Source organism: Acanthisitta chloris, unplaced genomic scaffold, assembly GCF_000695815.1.
Source record: "Acanthisitta chloris isolate BGI_N310 unplaced genomic scaffold, ASM69581v1 scaffold4514, whole genome shotgun sequence".
Classification (NCBI taxonomy): domain Eukaryota; kingdom Metazoa; phylum Chordata; class Aves; order Passeriformes; family Acanthisittidae; genus Acanthisitta; species Acanthisitta chloris.
Genome location: NW_008669755.1, coordinates 43,685 through 54,308, shown reverse-complemented (window position 1 = coordinate 54,308; position 10,624 = coordinate 43,685). Strand labels below are relative to the sequence as shown.

At 43.8% G+C, this 10,624-nt stretch overlaps 1 protein-coding gene across 1 annotated transcript in view; it reads right to left on the bottom strand.

The window, feature by feature from the left end:
- Window positions 1–10,624, bottom strand: part of LOC103801031 (arf-GAP with GTPase, ANK repeat and PH domain-containing protein 1) — a 226,479-nt gene that overhangs the window by 204,918 nt on the left and 10,937 nt on the right. Inside the window, exon 3 of the mRNA XM_009073430.1 lies at window positions 653–738. The gene's annotated coding sequence lies outside the window, so the exon portion shown is untranslated. The remainder of the gene's footprint in view (window positions 1–652; window positions 739–10,624) is intronic.

Below are 10,624 nucleotides of genomic sequence, written 5' to 3'. Positions count from 1 at the left end.
TCCCTGGGAGTGTTCCAGGCCAGGCTGGATGGGGCTTGGAGCACCCTGGGCTGGTGGAACATGACCCTGCCCATGGCAGGGGGTGGAACAAGTTCCAATGCAAACCATTCTGTGGTTCTATAAAACCCCTTCTACAAGAGCAGGGGTAACACAGTGTACACAGAATTCCACCCAGGAACTCGGTGATGCTGAACTGGAACTCACAAAGTTGAGTCTTAAACAGCAAAATGTGGAAGCACCAGGGAGTGCAAAGATTTGGATACAAGTATGTGCGTCACTGTGTGTGCAACTACTTTTCATTTTAACCATTTAAAGATTCCAACTCAGAAGACAACTTACGACTGTAACGTAATTTTTTTCACTAGGGGAAGCATATTGATTTGGCCTTGAATTAATACACACACCGATTTCATAGATTCTCCTTGTTATTGCAATCCTAAATATTTTCTGACCAGACTCTTTTCTGCACTTTAATCAAAACCCCAAATATGTTCTGAACAAAACCTTTTTCACCTGAGGGTAATATAGCAATCTTCCCAGCAGAAAGCTGAGAAAGACCCAGGAGACCACAAAGTAAATCCAGTTCTTTCCAAGGAAGGGCTTTAAGAACAGGAAAGTGAGTGAGGCTGCCACAGCTCTCAGAGGTGCTTACCTGTGCCTCTGGAGGACCTCCTTCATCTCTGATCAGCAGCAGGTAGCTCTGTCCATCCACCACTATCTCCTTCTTGAATCTCCCACCTGTCACACAAAGCAACTAATTACAGACAGCAAAGGTACAAAATTTAAAAAATAAATAAATAAATAAATAAAAACCCCACAAACAGAAAAAGGCTTCACTTGTGGAAAACAGCTCTTTTTCAAACTAATGAACTACTGCAATATAAGTGACGTTTATATGCACACACGTAGTAATTACTTAAGGAAGTTTAGGCAGGTACTTGCCTTGTTTTTATATATATATACACATATATAGAATAAGGCTGATGTGAAAAAAAGCATTACAAACACTAACTCCCACGCTGGGTCTGTTAGAAGACCTTACGTCTCACCCTGTTTTATATAGTGGTGAGAACAGTAAGAAGGCCAATCAGGGGATAGTTGCACACGATGTTGTGTATTGTGACCCGAATCAGTCTCTTGTGTGAACCAGCATTTCCTCAAGAGAAGCCCAGTTCTTACAGCACACATGGGATGTTATGGAAATGAGAGCTCTATATCCAACACCACAGTTAGGGGAAAATACCAGACACATGTTAGACAAAAAAAACTACGATGGCGGTACCTCCATAGAGATGAGCTAAACTAAAGGAGAACGCTGTGCTGCGTATAGGCAGGAGGAATTCCAGACCTACTTCGGACGCCTAGATAAAAAGAGTGGAGACGTAGCCTTCAGCCATGTCCTATTCCTGATGCTGTTGCTTCAGGGAGAAGCAGAATGCTGGGTGCTTGTGAAGATGAAAGAGCTGGTCCTGACCCCCAGCAGCTGCACTGCCACCTCCTCGCTCCCCTGGCTCACAGGGACTCCAGGCATGACCCCAGGGCAGCACTGGGATTGCTTCCTCTGGGGTTAGAAGTGCATTTTGAGTACTCTGCTGTCTGTCATGAAAATCACAAATCCCATTTAAGGTTTCTGGTGTGACTGAGCCTAAGCCAGGATTAGAAAACTTGGCCTAAGTACTTGGACTGCATTTACACTCCTCTCCTGGAAGCAAACCCACTCTCATCTCCCTGCCTAAGCCCCAGAGCCCCCAAGGCCTCCAGCTTAGCATCACCCAACCTCATGGCTGAGCTTACCAGAGGGAGATAAAACACATCTATCAACACACACTGAACCTCTTTCTGCACACCCATTTTTAAACTGGAAATATTTCCAATTTGAATCCTATCTCCCAACTACACTTTAAAACTCCTCACATTCCCAAAATCAATGCATTTAAACATGTGGTAGGTGAGCAAACAGCTCTGACTTGCTCTTCAGACCAGCTCACTAAGCAAAGAAGTCAGCACACACAGGCTAACCAACACTGATCCTCACAACAAAACAATCTGCACAAAAATTGCTGCCCAAGGGGAACACCACATTGGCTTAGGCCCCACCACTCCCCCAGCAGCTTCCAAGCCACCACCAACTCCACAGCACAGCTATGTACAATCTTTAAACAAAGAGGTAAGAACAGGAGGGGTTGTGGGTTTTTGTTGGGGTATTCTGTTTTGTTTGTGGATTTGAGGCTTTTTAAATCTTTTCTTTATAAACTTACCCTACTAGTATTACTCTATTAGCAGTACCAAACATACAATTAAGATCCTCACATTTATAGCTGTTTAACTGCATAGAAGGATCAGAAAAGCTATGTATACATTTTCATTATCTCACAAACTGAGTTTGAATTTTGCCTTCAGAGACCCAGTAGCAGATAAATATGTACCACTAGTGAACTTGAGAAGAACAATCACAACCAAGCATAAAACTTATAAAGGAAAGTAGTCCAAGCTCTCAGGAACTGGATTTCTATTAATCACATCATTATTTCTATATGTTGTCCATTAACTGCATGTACTTCACAGTGAAGTGTTGAGTAAGATGAATTACTCAATATAGAGCCCTCTAGAGAGGCTCTCTAAAGCTGTAAGAAACAATGGAAATGCAGCATACAGACAGGATGGCAGAGGGAAAGTTCTGCCCAACTGCCAATTCCTCCGGCCTTTTTTAAGCACTGAGAGCTCCCACAGCTAATTATCAGATACCACAAACAGAATGTGTTTAAGAGCCAACTCATTATTTCCCTGGCCAGCAGGACACCTTGCAAGGCTCACTGGATCTTCAAACACTCCTCAGAGGCACAAAGGCAGTACAGACATGGTGAAATAAAAAGCTTAAGTGGAGAACTGAAAAATCAACATATTTAAGTATATACACCCAGACCACAAACGTGAGCACTAAGAGATTTACTCTTCAGGGTCACTAATGATTTGGATGGTGAGAGCAGCTTGGAGAAGAGGACTGCTGTTAACATATACAGTACAAAGTTGTCCAACAACTCTTTTCCTACATGAATCTGCACCAAGTGACCAGTGTGTACCTGCTCCTCGCCTTCCCCAAAAACACCGTGTGCTCAGTACAAAAATGGTTATTTCCAGGGTCAAATCCAGCCCTTGGCATGCTGTCCCACTTCACCACAGACTGGCACACTGCTGCGGCCAACAAGCAAAGCGAGTTCAAATCTACTCGAGTGGCTTCCTCACCCTCAAAAGCTGATATGCTCTATGTAGCTGCAATGTGCACAGCCCCACACGTCCTTCATTTTGGTCTGGGGCTAAGGATTCCATGTTAGTTTAAAATTAACACCCCTCAACCAAACTGTTTAAAGAATGCACTGCATTTCCAGTTTGTACAGAGTATCTCCAATCATATGTGGAGACCCAGAAATGCGGCAGCCTCACACTCAGCCCCCAGATAAGAATCATTTTATGCAAATCTCACTCACAGCAGGATGCATCCCCAATAACTTCTGTTTCTACATCATTACAGTCCTTGGCAGGAGCACATGACAACATTAGGTGCTGCACAGGACTGATCAGATAAAACCTATCTCAATATCAAGAATTCACACAAGCAAAAACATCAACGGTGAAAAAACCACAGGCCAAGAGTGTATCCTGCAGGTATCTGTGGCTGCAGGATTAAGACAAACAACAAACTGATTCTGCCTTTGCCTTGATGTGCCCCATCGCCAGCCTAGGCAAGCAGAAGCAGGGCAAGGGCAGAGATTTTGACATGGTTCAGTCTGGACAGCACTGCATGCATTATCTTTATAACACACATCTTTGGAGTTTGTAAAGCACCACAGATAAAGAGGAATTAGAGACATCAGACAGTTCAAATACCAAACCACAGCAACCTGCAAAGAAGTCAAGCAGTGTCTCCAGCTACAAAATATCACTGTGCCTTCCTATATGTCTGTGTATATGAAGGAGCCATGAGTTACTGTCAAATTGACAACACTGAAGAAAGAAATGACCTTAATTTAAAGAAGCTCAAACCCCAAAGCACCAGCCCCATGGGAGGCAGCTCACTGTGCTCTAGTCCCATCAGCGGCATGACACACACATCTTTTTAATGAGAGAATTTCTCAACTCCCAGATGTACCTGCCAAGGGAGGTCACCAGGAGAAGAAGCCTGGCAGCGTGGAAAACAGCTGTGAAGGATGGGGTGACCGCTCCGCCAGGGCCTCACAGGCATGTCAGAGCTCCTTAATTCCCACTTTTTCAGGGCAAGAGCATTATCAATTGCCACCGACTCATTTTCAGACTTGTACAAACTTTTGAAGACAAGCAATATTACTCCTATGCCGAAGCCACACAAAACCCACAAGCAGACTGAGTGGGTCTTCAGAAGCAGCCCAAAACCCACCTGCTCTCCCAGGTGCCTTCAGCCATATCTCTGCTATAAAATGCTCCATGTGAATATATAGCTTTGAACAATCAAAAGCTAAATATATTCTGTGCATCAGTGATTTACATACAGCCTTGGCCAAAGATTCCGCACAAATCAGCACACAGGGTCAAGGGGATCCACAACCACCTCCTACTCTAATTTTAATGCACAGAGCTCTATAGGTCAGTGCTTTGAATCAGCAGCAGTGCAAAAACTACCCAGTAAAAACTGATATTAACTTTAAACACCTCATACATTTGCGATCCCAGGTGCTCTGCATTAGGAAAGCTGGCTATGACACGGGAATTCCAAGGACGAAGGCTGCAATCTGGCACTGACAGCACAGCCCCCTCCTCCAGCCCAGGGCTGTTCCACTGCGCAATTGCTCACTGGAGCGGCCGTTGATTTTCATACTGTATCCCCCGGCTCCACTGCACTCACCAGGCTCTTTATTCAAGCAAATTGCCACGGGGATGAAGTTGTTTGGCCATATGAGAAGATAAATTCAGGGGCTGGCCACACGACAAACCCCAGCAGCAGCTGAGGGCAGGACTGAGGCAGCCCTAAAGCCTGTGTTTTATATTCCCAGTGCCATGTGCGTTTTGACAACAGCAGCCAGTTGTCTTACACATGCACATTCTCTCCCCTTTTTTTTTTTTCTCAGAAAAGAGTGCCAAGAATCTGGCTCCGCTTCAGGGAAACACATAAAAAAAATTCTGCATTCCTACACACAGATCAAGTGGCTTGCTACCCGAAATTTTAATTTAAATTAAGTACTTGAAAAATGTTTTTCTCATCATTTCCCCAAAAAGCCTATGAGTTCTAGAAGGATTAAAGGTAAATTTTCACCAAATCGAGTCATGCTCAGTGCTTGATGTCAGTTCCTATTGGATCCAGCAGCAGGGAAGTATTTGGCCCTGCACAGGTTCAAGGGCCGTAATTAATTAATTCCATTTCATATGGCTTAAACAGAAAATGGAAAGGTGGGAGTTTCATCCTGAGGACAAAGAGAGATAGTTATGATGAATGCTATTCTATGGTCTCATTTCCAAGCAGGACAAGATACAACAGAGCAGTGCAGCCCTGAACCACCTGACTGGCACTGCAAATTCTGGAAGCAAGGGACAGGGTGACATCCTGCTGCAAGCCACTCTGGGCTCAGCACCAGCCAGCCAGAATGACATACACAGCAGTAGCTTCCATCAGCTTTAAACAGTTGCCAGTACCTAAGGAAAGTAAAAAAAAAACACCCTGTGGTGTTTCACAGAGCAGTCTGGAAAGGGCATTTACAGCAGCCAACGCCAAACACGAACACAGTTATTAGATATTTGGGTGCAGGGAGGGAATACCTCGACTTGCACAGCAGATTTCACGCTCTGCTAGAAGAACTTGGTGAAAGAAGAAGCCAAAAGTACAGTAAACTTCATCATCTGGCTATCAAGGCCAGGTTAGACAGGGCTCTGAGCAGCTTGGTCTAGCAGAAGGTGTTCCTGTCCACAGCAGGGGGTGGAACAAGATGAGATGGAAGGCCTCTTCCAACCCAATCCATTCTGTGATTCTGTGACAAGCAGGCTTAGATTTTAGCCAGTCTTATATCTCAAACAGGAAAGGAAAGTTATTGATTCACCACCACAATAAATGAGGAAAAAACAGAAGCAGCCTCTGAGCAATTAAGCTTCCTTCATTCCACGCAGACAGGACTCAGAGCAGAGCACGTTCTCCATTCACTACAGAGCTCCTGACAGTCAGTTCATACTGCGCTAAGCCAATTAGAGTGGCCCAGTCCTAATAAAATCACTGCCACATGAGTGCAGAGGCAAGCCACACTGTCCTCATCAAATGACTCATTCTAAAAAAGAAGTATGATATTAATGCAAGTTTCTGTAGGAGTTCCAACCCTCACGCACACAGCTTATTAATAACCTGGGAGATGGAAGTAACAGGCCATTTAACTTTTAGATAATGAAGCAGGAGGGACTGCAATTAGGTTAGAAAATTGGATTGTACTTCAACACGACTATAATGACTTAGAAAAATAGAGGGGAAAAACAAAAGCAGCATCACAGGGACAAATGGAAGGACCACCCACCTGTGGAAAGCTGGGGCAGAATGGCAGAAACCTCTGGCACTGTAGAGAAGCAGTTGGGAATTCCTGCGGAGTGCAGACAAGCAGACAGCTTGTCCTAGTGCCCATGTCACGATCCTGGGCTCAGCCTGCGTCACTCTAGGTAGGGCATTACTTGGAAGGTAAGAACCCAAAAAAAAAATCTGCCTAGAAAATACCCAGTAAGAAAAATAAGCATACGAACTGTGGTTATTTAAGGGAACAGACTAGGAAGAGAGGGAAGAGGTGAGAGTTCTTACTAAGAAATAATTTGTTGATCCTATCTTAGGGCAAGGGAAAGACCTTTCCCATTTTTTTCAGTAGTTATTTATTCTAGTCCTGGATAAATAGGCAAGAATATGAAGTGGAAATACACATACCAAGCTCTACTCAAGGGTCACCACCATTCTAGCTACAAATCTTGGGTCCAGACACCCATCAATTCAACATGAAGAAGCAACACATCTTCACCTGACATCCACTGCACAGAAATGTACGAAAATCATGGCACTGAACAAACAAACGCCGGGCACGTTGCATGTCATGTGCATTCCCTTTGTCATAGTTCAGTCATGTGAAAAAGTATTTCTGACAGATGAAAGGGGAGGAAAAATAACCTGTAGAAGCTTCTTCCTCCAACAGTGACCCAGACCCCCTGTATCCACCCAACCTCCCAGGAGCTAGGAGCCTTCTGCAGTCACACAGCCCAGGGGAGAAGGACTTACAGCTAAATTAATGGTTCTATTTCTACTAATAGCTTTTTATAACCTTTTCTGGGTTTATTTCCCTGACAGCAGGTGCAGAGTCGCTCACACATCACACCCACTAATTGCATACACACGACAAGTCTCATTTGAAAAGCTTATTTTTATCTGAAGACAAACAAAACCCAGAGTCAGCTTCTTTGGGCAGGGTGTGATACCACCTAAGTGCATTCCTACCTGTTTCCATGACCAGCCTTTTCTGGGTTTGAAAGTTTACACCCCGAAACAAAGTCCCTTACCAAGTCAGTCCCAGACTCCAAATCGCGTCACTTTTTTTTTGCTGCACTTCTTTAAAAGTTTGATTTTCCCACACTACATCTTCCAGACAAAGCCATCCTACCTGTTCATCTAACACACAAATCATCTGCTCAAAACTGCTGTAGATAAATCCAACTGCACAAGCTTCCAGCACGCTTTCAAAGATCTCAACATCTGTACTAACAAAGCCTGAGCAGCAAAACCAAGATAAACCAAAAACATAGCTCCTATAAGCACTGAAGCACAGATTTCAGGCCTTTTTTACACCTCTCCTGTTTTTTTGAAATGTCCCTCTGCTTTTTATACTTAGTTTATAGGCAGCTCCTATAATACATGTCCTTTCAGTACAGTTTTACATCATAGTACATCAAATAGTAACCCTAGAGTTAAAACTGACTTCAGTGTGATTATGCTATAATCTCAACAAACACCTAGTGATTAGCCTGCTATGGCAGCAAACCAGAAAGTCTGGTGAGAATCCAAAATACTGTGAAAGAAATCAGCTACCTGCTACGTCCTGCTTTCTGATACAGCTTCCCAAAACAACAGATGCAATGGAAGGGAGGTAAAAAAGAGCTCACAATAAATAAAAAAAAATCACATACAAGCTGAACGAGAAACAAAGAACGTTAAGACTTGGCGTTAAGACCAAGAGTGGAAATAAGGGGCTACAATTTAGTAATACATCCAGACGTAACATCTGAAAAATAAAGCAGGAGGCAGGTGCTTCCTCCAGCAGCAGCCACTCCAAACTGGCTTCCAAACCAACAGCAGCAGGAAGCAGAAAGCACTGGAGACCTAGAATCATGGAATTGCAACCTTAACAACGGTTAAGGTTTTTTCAACCTCCAAGATCATAGAGTCCAACCCTTAACCCAGCACTGCCAAGACCACCACTGAGCCATGTCCCCAGGTGTGACATCCATGTGTTTTCTGAACACTTCCAGAGATGATGACTCCACCACTGCCCTGGGCAGCCTGTGCCTGTGTCTGACAGCCCTTTTGGTGGAGAAATGTTATCTAACATTCAATCTAAACTTTCCCTGGCACAACTTGAGGATATTTCCTCTTGTCCTGCCACTTGTTACCTGGGAGAAGTCACTTGCATTCGTATTGAGATCAGCTATAAATCTGCATTACAGTTTTACCCGGGGACACAAGACTCAGAGGAGCCTGTTAGGCGAAAGACACAAATCCTACAGACATTGCTCGTCAAAACCTTGGAGCATTCAAGGTGTAACATGTTGATGGCATCGCCTTAAAGACCCTCAAAGCATTACAACCTGAAAGAGAAGCCCTCTCTAGGAAACCGCTTTTTCAGCACCTTCTCCCCAGGAAAAGAGCAAATAGTTGAGTTCTTCCTTCAAGTAACATAGTTCCTTATTTGCGTGACATTCTAACCACTCACCAACTCGACGGCTGGAACAGAGAGGTTTACAAAGGACTCTCTAACCCTGTGTGGGTCACAGGCAGTCCCAGGAGGATGAGGAGTGGGGAAGGCCTCAAGAGGGGAGATGGCAGAATACATAAACATGCTCTTTTATGTTAAGCCTGAAAGGCTCCAAAAGCCCAAGAGAGCCCAGTGCAGCAATACTTTAAAAGGATCAAAAAAAGACAAGTGTTATTTTATATCTGGGTGTCAGTATGAAATGCCAAATAAAAATAATCTGTTGATACCATTGCAACAAAATGGAACACAAAACTGAAAAGATAATTTTGAAGCATGTGTCTCAAGTCGTAGCTGTCTCCTGCACACAGGACAGCACCTGCCTGTGGGTCTGCAGACAAAGAAGCACTCAGAGGGCTTCGGCTGCCCCAAAGTGCTGCAGGAGCTCATGAAACATTGCACCAGGGATTTGAATTCCACCATGGAAAAATTCAGCCTCCCTGAATTTCACAGCTCAAGAAATACGAAACAGGACTTTAAGGTCAATGTGGCTTTTTCTGAACTCACATGCGCTTGGGATTCTTGCAAAATCTCCCTGCATAAGTCACATGTAAATTTTTACAAGTATGATGATGATTTTCTGAAATTCCAAAAATCATGAATGAAAAAGCATGAATGCTGCTAAGAAAAGCACCTGAGCACATCCTGAGAGGAAATCTCTCTGCTCTGCATTTGAGCCAGCTGCTCACTGAGAACAGAGCACACAGATCAATCTGGGACACATCCTCTTTTCACTCACCCAAATTGGGTGTTTAGCAAATATGGTCTTCCATGTGCCTGAAAAATACTGACTGCATGAAAATAACTGGTGTCTTCTGTAAAGAGATCTGCAACCTTTGGAACCTAATTGTTCATAGCAGGAGGAGTTACATGAATCATGGGCAGAACAGGACAACAATCACAGTGCTACAGAAGGGGGAACTCCAAATCTGCTGTAGTTCCCATGTTCTGTTCAACCCAAACTGTGAACCCCATCTTGCTGTTAGATGTCTCAGCACAACAAGCAAAGAAGAATCCTAGAATCACAGAATAGTTTGGGTTCAAAGGAACCTGAAAGATTCTCTCATTTCACCCCCTTGCCCTGAGTAGGGACACCTTGCACTAGTCCAGGTTGCTCCAAGCCCTGTCTGACCTGGCCTTGGACACTTTCAGGGATGGGGAGTCTTTTTGAAATTTTTTTTCCAGGAGGACCAGTTCCACTCTTGGATTCAGCTCAGAGCCAGCAACTGAAGCATCACACCTGAATGAAGGCACCAGAAAGGTCATCTTGGCCAATAGATTATGCTGGAACTTTCTGCATATTGTGTAAGAGCCACCAACCAGATGAAAATCTCTTAAGAGGATGTGAATGAAAGCAGCTGAAATTTTAAAGCAGTCTTCCCCAATCCTCCTTGCATAATTACCCTCTGCTAGAAATAGCTACTGGAGACAATAAATTGAAAATCAGGGACATCCAGCCCCCCAATGCAACTTATAAGCAGAATCACTTATGTTGGAAAAGACCCTTAAGATTATCAATGCACGTTTTTCTTACAAGCTAGCAACTTATTTTCATGGTACTTTCATTACACTCTTCAAAGAGGAGGCTGAAGGTGACACTTTGTTTAATGTTTTAG